We start from the raw sequence: 14100 nt of genomic DNA, 5'->3' as shown, positions 1-14100 counted from the left end.
AGGGAGACCCACAAGATCGCACCCCCTTTGCATGCCAAATATCTGGCCCAGCTGGCATGCACCCCTGTTCTGAGGGCTGCGTTCCAACTCCCTACTCCTCCTGAAGATAGCATCCCCGTGGACCCAGCTGGCAGAGAGTATGAGGTGGCCAGGGACGCCCAGGAATCGGGCATGTGAGCCGGCCAGGGTTTCCCTCTCTAAACAGCAGCAGTGTTTGCATCCTGGCCTGGCCAGGGTGCTCCCGACCCGGCCAGTGGGGCCTCCCTCCTGCTGTGGTTACAGGCTGTTTCTGGGGGTGGAAAACAGAAACCAGCTCTGTGTTTTCCAGGCTGCCAGGGTTCTGAGAAATTCATGCCTCAGCCCAGGAACTGGAACTCCCTGCTCCTGCCCACCCCCTGGCCCGTTTGGAGAAGGGGGCAGCAGCTCTCAGCATGCTAGTTTCCTGTTCTGTTCCGATTAGGGAGAAGGTTCTGAGGATGGCCTTGTGACTCAGAATGCAGACGGCTTGGCTCCATCTAAGAGGGCCACCCCTTTTGGTCGCAGGCCCCTTCCCCAGTCCAATCACCCCAGCTGTGTGATGCCAGAGTGTGCCAGTCGTGGGGGCTCACCCCAAAATGGGCTCTGGCCAGGCCTATCCTGGAAAGAATTCCCTAAATTCAAACTCCAGATCTTACAGTCCTTGGTTTCTTATTATCAGAGTTCTTAGCTGTTCAGGGTCCCCTCTGTAAAGCTGGAAGGGGAGCTGGAAGGAAAGCAGTCAAGTAAATTCCTGCTGGGTGGGTGTGATAATGGGGTTAGGGCCCCCTCCTGTGGGGGCCTTGAATTTCAAAGAGGGGCTCACTCACCCTAATAGGGCTCTTAATAGTGATGTTTTCTCGCTGGGGTTGGGACCTCTGTTTTGGAAAGTTTGGCATCCTGGCCCAAATTTCTTGCACTTCGGTCAGTTCTACTCAACACATCTGCAGAGTGCCTACTGTGTGCCAGGAAGAAAACAAGTCAAAGAGCATTGCTTCAGGCCAGGTGCGGCGGCCCACACCTGGAATTTCGGTACTTTGGGAGGCCAAGGCAGGTGGATCACTTGAGGTCAGGAGTGCGAGACCAGGCTGGCCAACATGTTGAAACCTTGTCTCTACTAAAAATACAAAAATTAGCTGTGCGTGGTGGGGTACACCTGTAATCCCAGCTACTCAGGAGGCTGGGGCAGGAGAATCGCTTGAACCTGGGAGGCAGAGGTTGCAGTGAGCTGAGATTGTGCCACTGCACACCAGCCTGGGAGAAAGAGCAAGACTGTCTCAAAAAAAAAAAAAAAAAAAAGACATTGCGTTGCTTCAGGTCCTTGCACTATGGTTTGTAGTGTGGCCAGGTGTAGTTATACTGTGTGTGTGTATATGGGTGTGTGTGTGTGTGTGCATGGATAAAGAACACTGGGGCTAGTATGGGCAGGAGAAATAATTAGGTTTAATCAGGTCCTCCTTGAACTTCAGTGGTTAACTCAGGGTCACTTTAGGCCTGAAAAAAAGCTTCTGTCTTTACTATTAAATGAAATGTTATCGGCAAGGCAGGAATCCAGGGTAGGCCCTGGAACCAGAACTTCTGGATGTAAATCATTGCTCAGCCACGTGCTACCTGCGTAACTCTGATCGAGGCCCTTCGCCTCACTGAGCCTTGATTTACTGAACTGCAAAATGGGAGTTATCATTATAACACTTACCTCATGGGTCACTGTGAACATTGGGTGGGTTAGTACATGTAGATTGCTTAAAACAAGGCCTGGCACAGAGTAAATACCCAGTAGATACCAAATACTACCACTGCCACCACTATCATTATCACCATCACCATTGTCATCTATCAACACCTGCTCCCAGCCAGGTAAACTGGTAGGTGCTGGGTGAATGAAGTGAGGTTCCTGCTCTGTGGTTCTTACAGTCTAGTAAGGAGGAAAAAACGTCAGAAAGAAATAGATTTCAGCTGGTGACACATGCCATGAAGAAAAGAAACAGGGTGCTGGGGGAGAGAAGACTTCAGACAGGGTCATCAAGGAAGGCCTCTCTGAGAGGTGACATTCTCCTGCCCTACGTGTGTTAGAATGCTCTCGAGATGTGCCAGGATGTGCAAAAATACCAGCTCTTGTATGGTGGGTGCAAAGGAGACCTGTCTCCTTTTGTCTTCCTTCTCTCCAAATAATCCCTTCCCCACCGCCTTCCTTCCCTCTCTTCCTCCCTCCTTCATTACCTTCTTTCTTCTCTCTCCCTCCCTGTCTTTCTCTCCCTCTCTTCCTTTCCTTTAAAGAATAAATTGCTTTTATTAAATGCATATAAATATGTTTAAAATATATGTGACAACACAAACACATACTGTGTACTTACCCCTCCCCCTAAGCTTAAAGAACAATAGGATAGTCATTTCCTCTGAGCTCTTCTGTGTAGAAAATGTTTTCTGGCAAATCTTTCAGTTACATTTTTCTAAAAGATGACTTTAAACAAACAGTTTTCCCCTGATATTGTTATCACACTAAAAATGAAGAATTCTTTAATATTATCAAACTCGTGTTCAAATTCTCAATTGTCTCATAAATTTCCTAATATTTCGCTTTTTTTTTTTTTTTTTTGAGACAGTCTCTCTCTGTCGCCCAGGCTGGAGTGCAGTGGCATGATCTCGGCTCACTGCCAGCTCCGCCTCCTGGGTTCACGCCATTCTCCTGCCTCAGCCTCCCAGGTAGCTGGGACTACAGGCGCCTGCCACCATGCCTGGCTAATTTTTTGTATTTTTAGTAGAGACGGGGTTTCACCGTGTTAGCCAGGATGGTCTCGATCTCCTGACCTCGTGATCTGCCCACCTCAGCTTCCCAAAGTGCTGGGATTACAGGCGTGAGCCACCGTGCCCGGCCATATTTCTTTTTGTTAAAGTTTGTTTGACTCTGGACTCAAGGAGGGACCAGATATTGTGATTGTTTGAAATGTCTTTTCAGTTTCTTTTGTCTGCTCATACCCCACATTCATCTGTTCTCTTTGCCATCTTTGTACTGAAGAAACCAGTTCGTCCTGTAGAATTTTCTGTAGTCTGGGTTTTGCAGGTTGCAGTCCCATACTGTCGTCTCACACGTGTCTGTGTCCTCAGTATTTCCTATAAGTTGGCGGTCAGATCTGGAGGCTTGATCCAATTCAGCTTCGATGCTTTTGGCAAGACTGTCCCATCAGTGTGGCGTGTTCCTCCATCAGGAGGCAGGTGGGTCTGGTTGGCTCATCTCTGATGTTCACAGCCATGATGCTCAGTGATTCAGGATACAATTTCAAACACATCCTCTTCATTCACACCTTAGCATAATTGCTACCCTGAATTTTGTGTTTGCCACTTCCTTTTCATTTTCTTTGTAGATTTCACTCATTGTCTTTGCTTTAGCTGTAATTCTTTCCTTTTCTCTGCTGCATAATATTCCATTGTAAAGCCTATTTATCCGTTCTGCTGATGGTGGGCATTTGTTTCCAGATTTTTGCTCTTTCTGGTTACAGGCAGTGCTGTCTGGAATGTTCTTTCGCTGTCTCCTGGTGCTTGCACACAGAGGACTTTCTGTAGGGTTATACTGACAAGTGGAGTTGCATGGTCACAGGGTGTACACACTTGCAACTTTAGTAGACAATACCAAATTGTCTTCTGAAGCAGTTGTACCGGTTTACACTCCCATCAGCAACACATATGTAATTTATTGCTCTACAACCTCACAAAGTTTGATACTGTCAGACAAATTTTTTCACTTAGCTGGTACATGTAAAATGATACCTTTCGATGAACAGAAAATTTTCATGTAGTTAAATTTATTTTCTGAAAGGTGTGAGTTTTCTGGGTGTAGTTTAGGATGATGTGTCGTCAGGTCACTCTGGAGCTTGTTAGAAATGCAAATTCCCACCTCCACCCCAGTCCTGCTGAATTAGAAACTCTGCCGGCAGGGCCCACAGTCTGTGCTTTTACAAGCTTTCCAGCTGATTCGGAGGTTCCCGCCAGTTTAAAGCAGTAGGTCAGAAAATCTTTCTCTACCTTGATGTCACAAAGAGATTCTCCTATAGTGTCTTCCAAACTTGTTGCAGCCTTATTGTGTCCAGTATGAGGGAAGGTTCTAATTTCACTGTTTTTTTGTATGGATAACTAGTTATCACCCACCATTTGTTCAGAAGATGTAATCTGTTGGTGTTGTAAATATCTTTCCTATATAAGTGTGGGCCTCTTTCTGGGCTCTGGCTTTTTTTTTTTTTTTTTTTTTTTTTTTTTGAGAGAGTCTTGCTCAGTGGCCCAGGCTGGAGTGCAGTGGCGCGATCTCGGCTCACTGTGAGCTCCGCCTCCCAGGTTCACACCATTCTCCTGCCTCAGCCTCCTGAGTAGCTGGGACTACAGGCGCCCGTCACCACGCCTGGCTAATTTTTGTATTTTTAGTAGAGACGGGGTTTCACCGTGTTAGCCAGGATGGTCTCGATCTCCTGACCTCGTGATCCACCTGCCTCGGCCTCCCAAAGTGCTGGGATTACAGGCATGAGCCACCGCACCCAGCCTGGGCTCTGGCTTTGTTGCGTAAGTCAGCTTTTGTCTGTGTCTAGCCAATAACATGCTGTCTTTTTTTTTAATTGACAATAATTGGCTATATCTGTAGGGGTATGATACACACTGTCTTTATTGCAACAGCTCTGTAGAAATGCTTAATTTCTGGCAGGTCTAGTCCCAGCTTGTTGTCCCTCAGAAGCGTCTTGGCTGTTTGTGGCCTTTGCGTTTTCCATGTCCACGTTGGAGCCAGCTTGTCGGGTGCTACAGAGTCACGTTGAATTTTAAATCTTCTTTATATTCTTGAATCTGTAGCTCAATGAGGGGAAAATGGACATTGTACAGTATTGATTTTTTTTTTACTTTTATGAGACGGAGTCTCGCTCTGTCATGCAGGCTGGAGTGCAGTGGCATGATCTCAGCTCACTTCGACCTCCACCTCCTGGGTTCAAGTGATTCTCCTGTCTCAGCCTCCTGAGTAGTCCTCTACAGGTGCATGCCACCATGCCCAGCTAATTTTTTTTTTTTTTTTTCCTGGAGACAGTCTTACGCTGTTGCCTGGGCTGGAGTGCAATGGCGTGATCTTGGCTCACTGCAACCTCCACCTCCCGGGTTCATGGGATTCTCCTGCCTTAGCCTCCCGAGTAGCTGGGATTACAGGCACACACTACCACACCTGGCTAATTTTTGTATTTTTAGTAGAGATGGGATTTCACTATGTTGGCCAGGCTGGTCTCGAACTCCTGACCTCAAGTGATCTGTCCGCCTTGGCCTCCCAAAGTACTGGGATTACAGGCGTGAGCCACCACGCCTGGCCAGTATTGAATTTTTACGGTGTTTTTTCAAAGCCTGCTAAAAGTCGTCTTTCATACTAGAAATAAAGAGCCACTTCTCACGAGGCTCACTGTCCTTCCCAGCCACCGACCCTGCCACATGGGTGGGAAATGCTTGAGAAACTGGCTTTGGCCTTGTGGTCCACCTCTCCCTCCCCCAGATACTCAGTGGCCTGAACGGATGGATGCCCAGGGTTGGGCCACAGAGGACTTTAGTGGGAAGGCTGGCCCTCCTATCTCTAAACGGCTCAGGTTTTCTGAGGATCTGCGGCTCTTCAAACCTGCTTCCTGCTACAGTCTTTTCATGGGCAATTTCTAGCCACGTCCCAGTTGGCGTATGAAATAAGCTCAGGATGGAGATACAAACGGAGAAACAATTTCTCCTTCTTTAAGTTGGACTGAGTGGAAAAGGAAGGCTTAGGGTTCCAGACTCCACGGTTCTCGTCCTGACCCCATCTGCTCAGCAGTTGAATAAGCCTACCAAATGCCAGGCACGCGGTTGGGTGCCCTAAGGGCTGTGGGCCTCTGCAACTTTGGGATCAGGATTTCACTAGTTAGCAGGGAAGATGGGGTGCCAGGCAGGAGAGCAGCCTGAGCAAGAGCTCAGAGGCACTGTCTCCTCCTTTGTGACCACGAAGTGTGATTCCCAGTTTCCTTGGAATCTGCTCTACAGAGCTGAGGACTGCAGCACCCGATGTCTACAAGATGAAGTCAGCACTGGGTTGCCAATATCTGGAAGCCATAGTCGGTTCATTTATTTGTCCATTCTTTCGCTAAATCATTCATTCATCCAACAGCCATTTCTTGCTCACTGCTGGGGCTAACACAGTGAAGAGGCTCAAAGTCCCGGCCCTCCTACAGCTTGCAGTTTGAAAATATAAATGATAAAACTGGGGGCGCCAAGTGCTCTGTTGGAAGAGAAAAACAGGCTGGGGGATAGGGCATGATGTGGTGGCATGGAGGCCTGCTTGCCGTTCCAGTAAGGGGAGCACCTCAGGGGAGGTGGCATTTGAGAAGAGGTCTTATCAAGAGAGCCCTGCAAACGTCTAAGGCAAGAGCAGCAGTCCAGGTAGAGAGAACAGTAGGTGTCTAAGGCAAGAGCAGGAGTCCAGGTAGAGAGAACAGCAGGTGCAAAGGCCCTGGGGTGTGAGCAGGCTTGACGTGAATAGCGTATACTAAGGAAGACTGTGGACTAGGGGAGAGTGAGGGAGAGAAGCAGATCATTTTCAGTTTTAAAGGCCAAGTGGGATCCCTGGGTCCTGACAGTGGGTGGGTACTGGCAGGCAGCTAGGGAGAGTCGATCAAGATGGAATTCCGACGAGGTGGCCAGCAAGTGGTCATAACACCCAGGCTTCTGCTGTGGAAGCCATTGACTCCTGGCACCCTTGGAGGTGATCTGAATTTCCCTTTCAGACAGGCCCCGCTATGGAGCTAAGATGGCACACCCTCTCTAGACAGGATGGCTTATGTGGGCTGCAGATGCCCCCAGGCCCAAAGCCAGAGTCAGACTGATACCATAGGAAGGCCTGGGCTCCGTGAGGTCTAGAAACCCCGGTTGCTGGTGGGTTTGTGGGAATTGAGCCTACGTTTTTCCCCTTCTGCTGGAGAACATTGCCAATGGAAGCAAGCCGGGGTGCCTCCAAGTCATTCCTCTCCGCAGCCCAGGCCTTGGCTTTAACTCTTGTAATACACCAGCACCATTTCACCTTTTAGATGTGTACCAGGCTTGGCATAGTGGTCCCGAGGGGGCCAAGCCACTCTTTGCTTCTTAAATCTCAGTGTCTGCTCCCCGCCACAGGTTACCCAAAGCTAACAACGATGCCAACACTGTCACCCCCATTTTTCTTTGTGTACCATGTGGGTGATTTCTACTGCCCAGCCCTGATAAAAGCTAGGGTCTCCCAAGGACCAGTGTCTGTGCTGAGCTGCATTCAGAGAAGCGTATTCTTGTTGCCAGGTGGTAAGTGAAAACCAATTTCTATCTTCAAGTAGCCTGAGCCACACTGCTCTGCTATGTAATAGCTGCAGAGCCTGGGTTTGTTACTCTTTCAGAGACTTGGTTTCTTCAGCTGTGTAATGGGGGCAGTCAATACCTACACTTCATGGGATGACCGTGAGAATTAACAGCATATATATGTAGGCTGGGTGTGGTGGCTCACACCTGTCATCCCAGCACTTTGGGAGGCCCAGGCCAGCGGATCACATGAGGTCAGGGGTTTGAGACCAGCCTGGCCAACATGGTAAAATCCCATCTGTACTAAAAATACAAAATTTAGCCGGGCATGGTGGTGGATGCCTGTAATCCCAGCTACTCAGGAGGCTGAGGCAGGAGAATCGCTTGAACCTGGGAGGCGGAGATTGCTGTGCTCTGGGAGACAGTTGAAAGCCAGACCTGATTGGAAAAGTTCTGGGCAAGTCCTATCAATTAGGAGGTGGTAGTTATTCTTTCACCCAATCATTCCTCCTCGAGATTTTTACTGAGCACCTACTATGTGCCAGGCTCTGTCCTAAGTGCTGGGGATATAGCAGTAGATGAGAGAGATGAGGTCTGTGCCTTAATGAGGGTATTACCAACCAGTGAGGGGTTGGTGTTAAAATGTCACAGGTTTCAAGATACGGGGTTCTGTGATCTGATTCATGCTACTCCCTCCCGAAAAACCAGGGCCACAGGAGCCATGCACAGCTGAAAGGCAGTGCCTGCGAGGCTGTGACCTAGCTGATGCCAAGCTTCTACGAACATGGCACATGCAAACAGACCTGCTGGTGAGGCACAGTGAGATGACACGTGTGAGGTCATGGCGCCTGTACACCCGCAGTTCCTTAGGAACTCGAGGTGAATGTGATTGCCTGCCTCACGTCTTCCTGAGTGGTGTCTCCAGTACTGAAGAGCAGCCTCTGGTACTGCTCTGTTGGCCTCGCGTTGCATGTGGATCTGGGGTTTGAAAGGCATCATTGAAGTCTAGTGGTGGAGGGTGGGTTGGGGGAGGACAAGGAGGATGCCTTACAGCCCCTGGAAGCTAATTTGAGGGGCATGTCCTGTCTGGTGTTGCTTGGCTGGCGTCTGATGCATTTCTCTTCCAGGAGCTCAACTCGAAGCAGGTGGCTCCTCTTGCCATCTTGGGGCTTGGTGCCGTCCTGGCCACAAACTGATCTGCCAGTGACATGCTCTCCTCCCAGTGAGCCCCTTTTACTAGAAACCAGAGTCTCAGAATCACCATGTCTACTCATCCCAAGAGCTGGGGACAGTTTGGCACGTGGTGTGGCATCTTTCTCGTAAGCCCTAAGGTCTTGCTCATAAAATGGCTGGTGGCAGGGTGCTTGTGAGTCTGCTGTCTGGGCTGGTTTCCGGAGGCCTCTGGTTTGCAGAGAGCATCGGTGACTCACGCTGTTCTGCAGGTTGCCAGCCCAAAGCAGTCTGCGCACACTAGGGCGCAGTGCGGCTTGGGAGGGGCCCCTCTCAGCAGGATGTGAAAATGCATCTCTGAGAGCATGGCTGATCTCAGCCCTGCCCATTCTGAAAATGCAGAAATAGCTTCAAAGGTGAAAGTGCTTTGGTGGAAGAGGGTGGACTGGCCGTCGTCAATTCAGTCTGTTAACAAGCATCCTCTGTGTGAGGGCTGAGACACACTGCTGCTGCTAATAGAAATAGCTGCTACTTTTGGTTATTTCTTAGCTTGGCATAGTGCCATGTGTATGCATTCCCATATTACAGATGAGAAAAACTGAGGCTCAAGGACTTAAAAGATTGGCTCTGATTCCCAAAACAAGTAATGTGGTACAGACTTCTTATGATGTGCCTTGCACGTTTGAAGAACTTTGCATGCATTGACTCAGATTCTCTCTAAAAGCCTTAGAAGCTGGGAATAGTTTTTGCCCACCTTTAACAGAGGAGGCACAGAGAGGGTTAGGATTTGCCTCAAGTTCCATGAAAGGATGTGGCAGAGCTGGGATTTGGACCCCAGCCGTCTGTGTGTCCCTGTGACTCTGACCCCAGGGTGTGAGCCCCTTGCCAGGACAGCTGAGAAAGGGAGGAGCTGTTGGCTGGAAGAAACAGAAATTTGGGCCTGATCATGGGCAGACAAGCAGGATTCAGATGCAGAGAAAAAAGAGGGCCTCCTAGGCATCAGCCAAGCGACACAAAGGTGTGGTGGTGGGGGTATCAGGGTCTGCTCCTGGTTCAACCCCTGCCATGGACCAGCCATGTGATGCTGGACTAAAATAGAGGGATGTCTGCTTACCTGAACCTCAATGACTTCACTGGCCAGATGCCTACCTCATCAGCATAGACCGAGACTTTGGAGAGGAATGTACTTTGGGGACTGTATCAGTCAGCTCAGGCTGCATAACAAAATATCATAGACTGGGTGGCTTAAACAACAGAAATTTATCTTCTTACAATTCTAGAGGCTAGCAATCCAGACCAGGATTCTGGAGAATCCTGTCAAGATCAGGTTCTGGAGAGGACCTGCTTAGGTCCTGGCTTGCAGACAGTCACCTTTTCTCCCACTGTGTTCTCCTATGAGACAATGAGACTGACCTCTGGTGGCCCTTCTTCTTAGGCCACTAATTCCATCACGAGGGCCCCACCTTCATGACCTCACCAAGCCCTAATTATCTCCCAAAGGCCCCATCTCCAAATATCATCACAGAGGGGGTTAGGGTTTCAATATAGGAATTTGGCGAGTGTGGTGGGGGCATAACTCAGTGCATAGCAGGGACTGTATAGGTGAAAGGTTTGATCAAGGGGTGAATCAGGAGTGAAGGTTCTGTCTGCGTGTCCTGGGAGCTACTGTCTTTTAGGAACACCTGGTGCAGTGTCACCCATGAATACAGTCCTTGCTGGTCACTCCAGGTGGCCTTTGAGTTGATAGCAGTACGTGCAAGGGCCACGCCTGTGGATCTCACTTGGAGAAATTTAAGACAGAGCCTGGTCCCTACTCAGATCTTGAGAAATTTCTTTGCAGGCAGCCTAGTGGCTTCTCTTGCCTGTGAATCTGGAAAGTACGGAGGGAGTATGGTTGATATCTCTTATGGGAAATCCAGGACTTAAAATACAAAAGATAGATCCAAAGGTTTGTGGAAGAAACTGTGATATGGCCAGGGATGCCTCTGCTTCCAGGACGTGGGCTTGAGTTGGGCTTCGGGAGAATGTGGATGTGTTGGGGGGAGGGGTGTCCCATGTTGGGGCATCCCATGCTGGGGCTGTGCTGTGAGCTGGTCCTGGCATATGTGGGCAAACACAGAATGATCTGGAAGGTGAACTTATGGGAGGGTGAGATGGAGACTGGGCTGGAAGATTCAATAAATATCCAGTGAATTCTTTCTAAGAATCAGGGGCTATGTTGGTATTTGAAGAAAGAGCTTTATGAAGCTAGGCCCAGGGGGTTTGCACCTTCTCTCAGAAGAGGGGGAAGTTTTGCTTGATTCTGTGACGTGAGCAAAGCAAGTTAGGGTGGAAATCTTTCTTACTGCTCCCACCTGCTAATCCACCTGGGAGTGTCTGACCTGCTCACAATTCCATCTCTCTTGGATAAGCAAAGAGACATATACTCAGATGTCTTAAAACAAATGTTTGGTTAATTCCTCTAACCCCCAGAGGGGGTTTATGGTACATGTCTTCCCCAAAACTCAGGTATTTATTTTATTATCTCATTTGTGATCACAGGCTGATTTGTGGGTTTGAATTACTGTTTGTTTCCTGTGTCTCAATTCAATATAGTAACAAGTGCTTTTCTTTTGCCTTTTTTTTTTCCCAAAGGCAGCAAGTTATTTTGCAGGGCTTGTGCTGTTGGCTGATGTTTCTTAGCAGAGGGTTGGGGCCGAGGTGGTGATGAATTGGCTGAAGGACAAGGAAGTAAACTGTGGTTTGTTTAGAATGCTTTCCTGCCTGTGGTTGCTACTTTAGAAGCCGTGTGGTTGCTTGATAGGAGAGGTGCAGCTTAGTTGCGTGAAATCAGAAGAAATTCTGCTGAATTGGAGAATAGAAATGGGCAGTTCAGGTCTGAGTTTACACAGTTGGTTAGTCCTTCCTTGTCGGGCAGCTTAGTTGAGAAAGTCACCAATTGTTTCTCCGTAGATTGTAAGTTGATGTGCAATCATTGCAAAAAAGCAGACAATGGAGATGATGGTAGCATGTTCTACACTGGCTGAGGGGGGACAGCTGACTTGCCAAAAAAGCAGACAATGGAGATGATGGTAGCATGTTCTACACTGGCTAGGAGAAAACAGCTGACTTGCATTGTAGAAACACAAAACTGGACGTCCCTTAGACCAGTGCCTGTTTCCCATTGGCTCCACCACGGAGATGCACGCAGGGTTTCCCTTAAATTCCATCCCATTCTAGTGTGCATGCCTGTGAGCTCAGAAGTCTGGGAAGCTAGTTGTATATTTGTCAAGGAGACAGATTCTTGGGTCTGTACTTTTGTCTGTAATGGCTATTTGTTGACCTCTTGTGTTTTTATGAAAATTATCAGCATTGATTAAGCTCATCAGTGAACCACTTCTAATTTACATCCTAAATTATCATCTAGTCCATAGGACCAGTGGGATGACTCACCAGTTTGTGCCTGGGGGGTAAAAATGCAAGGCCACTGTACAGGTCTTAGGCTGTAACCTTGTATTAGGTTGGCACAAAAGTAATTGTGGTTTTTGAGGTACCCCTGTTTCTTTGGGAGGATTTGTAGATGATACTTAGGGACCATGTAGTAAGTCGAAATACTGCCTTTTCTCTTGACGCCCCATCTCCATATTACTGACAACTGACCAGCACATTCACACGGATCAATGGACTTACCTCCCATTTAAACATGTAGGGCAACAGAATGGTATCCTTGGTTATTGGAGTGGCCTCTTTTAGACTGGTCTTTGTCTCTTTCTCTTCCATCTTCTTTAGGGGACCATATTGTGGGCTTAATAAACACATGCCAATGAGCCAGCTATAGCATCTCATTTATTTTTATTTTTTTGAGACAGTCTCGCTCCGTTGCCTAGGTTGGGGTGCAGTGGCACCATCTCAGCTCACTGCAACCTCCGCCTCCCAGGTAGCTGAGGTTACAGGCACCTGCCGTCACACCCAGCTAATTTTTGTATTTTTAGTAGAGACGGGGTTTCACCATATTGGCCAGGCTGGTCTTAAACTCCTGACCTCAAGTGATCCGCCCACTTCGGCCTCCCAAAGTTCTGGGATTACAGGCGTGAGCCACCGTGCCTGGCCTATAGCATCTCATTTAATCCTCAGTGACTTTGCCAAGGAAGTGTTCTCATCCCCATCTCGTGGCTGAGGAAACTGAGGCTCAGGGAGACTGAGGCAGAGGCACTGTTGAAGTGCTTATGTTCCAAGAGCTTCTGATGTGAGTCTACATTTTAACAGAGGCCCCAGGGCAGCCAGAGGATCTTTCAAATTGGGGAAACCCTAGCCCAGGACTAGTACCCGTAGAGCTGGGGCCGCATCTGGTCTCTACCCAATGCTAGGAGGCTGTTCCTGGACAAGTCGCCCCATCTTTCTCTGCCTTACTAACTTGACCTGAGAAATGGAACTCTCACCACCACCCCGGGAGATGTCTGTGAGGATGAAGGAAGGCAGAGCGAGTAGCTACCTGCGGGGGAGGGTGTTTGGCGGTGGTCTGGTCCCGAGTTGATTTCAGGCCTCAGTTGAATGAAGACAGGCCCTGCCTCTGTCTTCCACAAAGAAGCTGACAAAGAGTGAAACTCTATGACTAAACAGGAAGCTGCACCTCCAAATGCTGCAGACGGAGCCATCATGTGATGCTTTCTATCTCTCTGAGAAGCTGACAGAACAGGGCTTGGTTTCTCGAGTCCCCTGAGATCGTGCCATTGTGCCCCCCACTCCCCATATGAACACTGGGCACCATGCGGTTTGGTGTTTGAAGGTTTGGAGAGAGAACTCGTGTTCTGGCTGGCTGGTCTGAAGAGCCTGGGCCCTGGGGTTCCAACTAGATTCCAACAAACTCCTCCAAGGGTGTGACTTCAGACCTGGGCCTGACACCTGAGATCCACTTAAGTGCTCCTTAAATGAGTAGATATGGATAAAGTGAAAACGTGTTGGTCATTACAGAACTTTAGAGCTGTCAACTGAGCAAAACAGGGAGTGGCGTGCTCTAACATAAGTTCCAACAGGATCACCCTGCTGTAGGGCCGGGGGTAGCAGCGGAGGTTGTTGGTTTCTGACTATCTTGGGTAAATCCAGAAGCATGTATGGGTGGGTGGGATGTGGGCTGTGAACAAGGAGTCAGGGAACACACAGGTTGGCCTGAACAACTGGAAGGAGAGAATGTGTGTTTCCCATCATGGGAACAGGTGAGACACGGGGAGGAGACAGGGAGCAGGGGTGAGGATCCAGAGATTGGTTTTGGCCGTGTGAAGTTTGAGATGACCTGTGGGCAGGTAGATATTGCAATCTGAAGTTCAGGAGTGATGGTCTGGGTTAAAAACATTAATGTGGCTGTCGTCAGGATAGAGGTGGTATTTTAAGGCCCTGAGGGAATTATCTGACAGTACCGTCTGCTCTTGGACTTGGAAGGAGTCAGTTTCAAGTGGAGACTGGGCAGTTTAGTGTGGGAGCTGCCTTAGGGCCACATCCACCTGGAAATGTTTGCTTTGGGAGATGGCCTGAGATGCATGGTCAGAAAAGGAGGAGAGATGAAGTGCTCCTTTTGCCCCAGGGCAGCAGTGGCCAACCCCAACTAGCCAATTCCTGTTGGAGCCCAACATTTGGAAA

At 48.8% G+C, this 14100-nt stretch overlaps 1 protein-coding gene across 7 annotated transcripts in view; it reads left to right on the top strand.

Moving 5' to 3' along the window:
* NFATC2 (nuclear factor of activated T cells 2) overlaps positions 1-14100 on the top strand; it is a 175140-nt gene that overhangs the window by 150162 nt on the left and 10878 nt on the right. The gene's annotated exons all lie outside the window — the stretch shown is intronic.

Source organism: Pongo pygmaeus, chromosome 21 (assembly GCF_028885625.2).
Source record: "Pongo pygmaeus isolate AG05252 chromosome 21, NHGRI_mPonPyg2-v2.0_pri, whole genome shotgun sequence".
Lineage (NCBI taxonomy): Eukaryota > Metazoa > Chordata > Mammalia > Primates > Hominidae > Pongo > Pongo pygmaeus.
The sequence above is the reverse complement of the archived record's forward strand: the minus strand, read 5'-3'. Positions and strand labels throughout refer to the sequence as shown.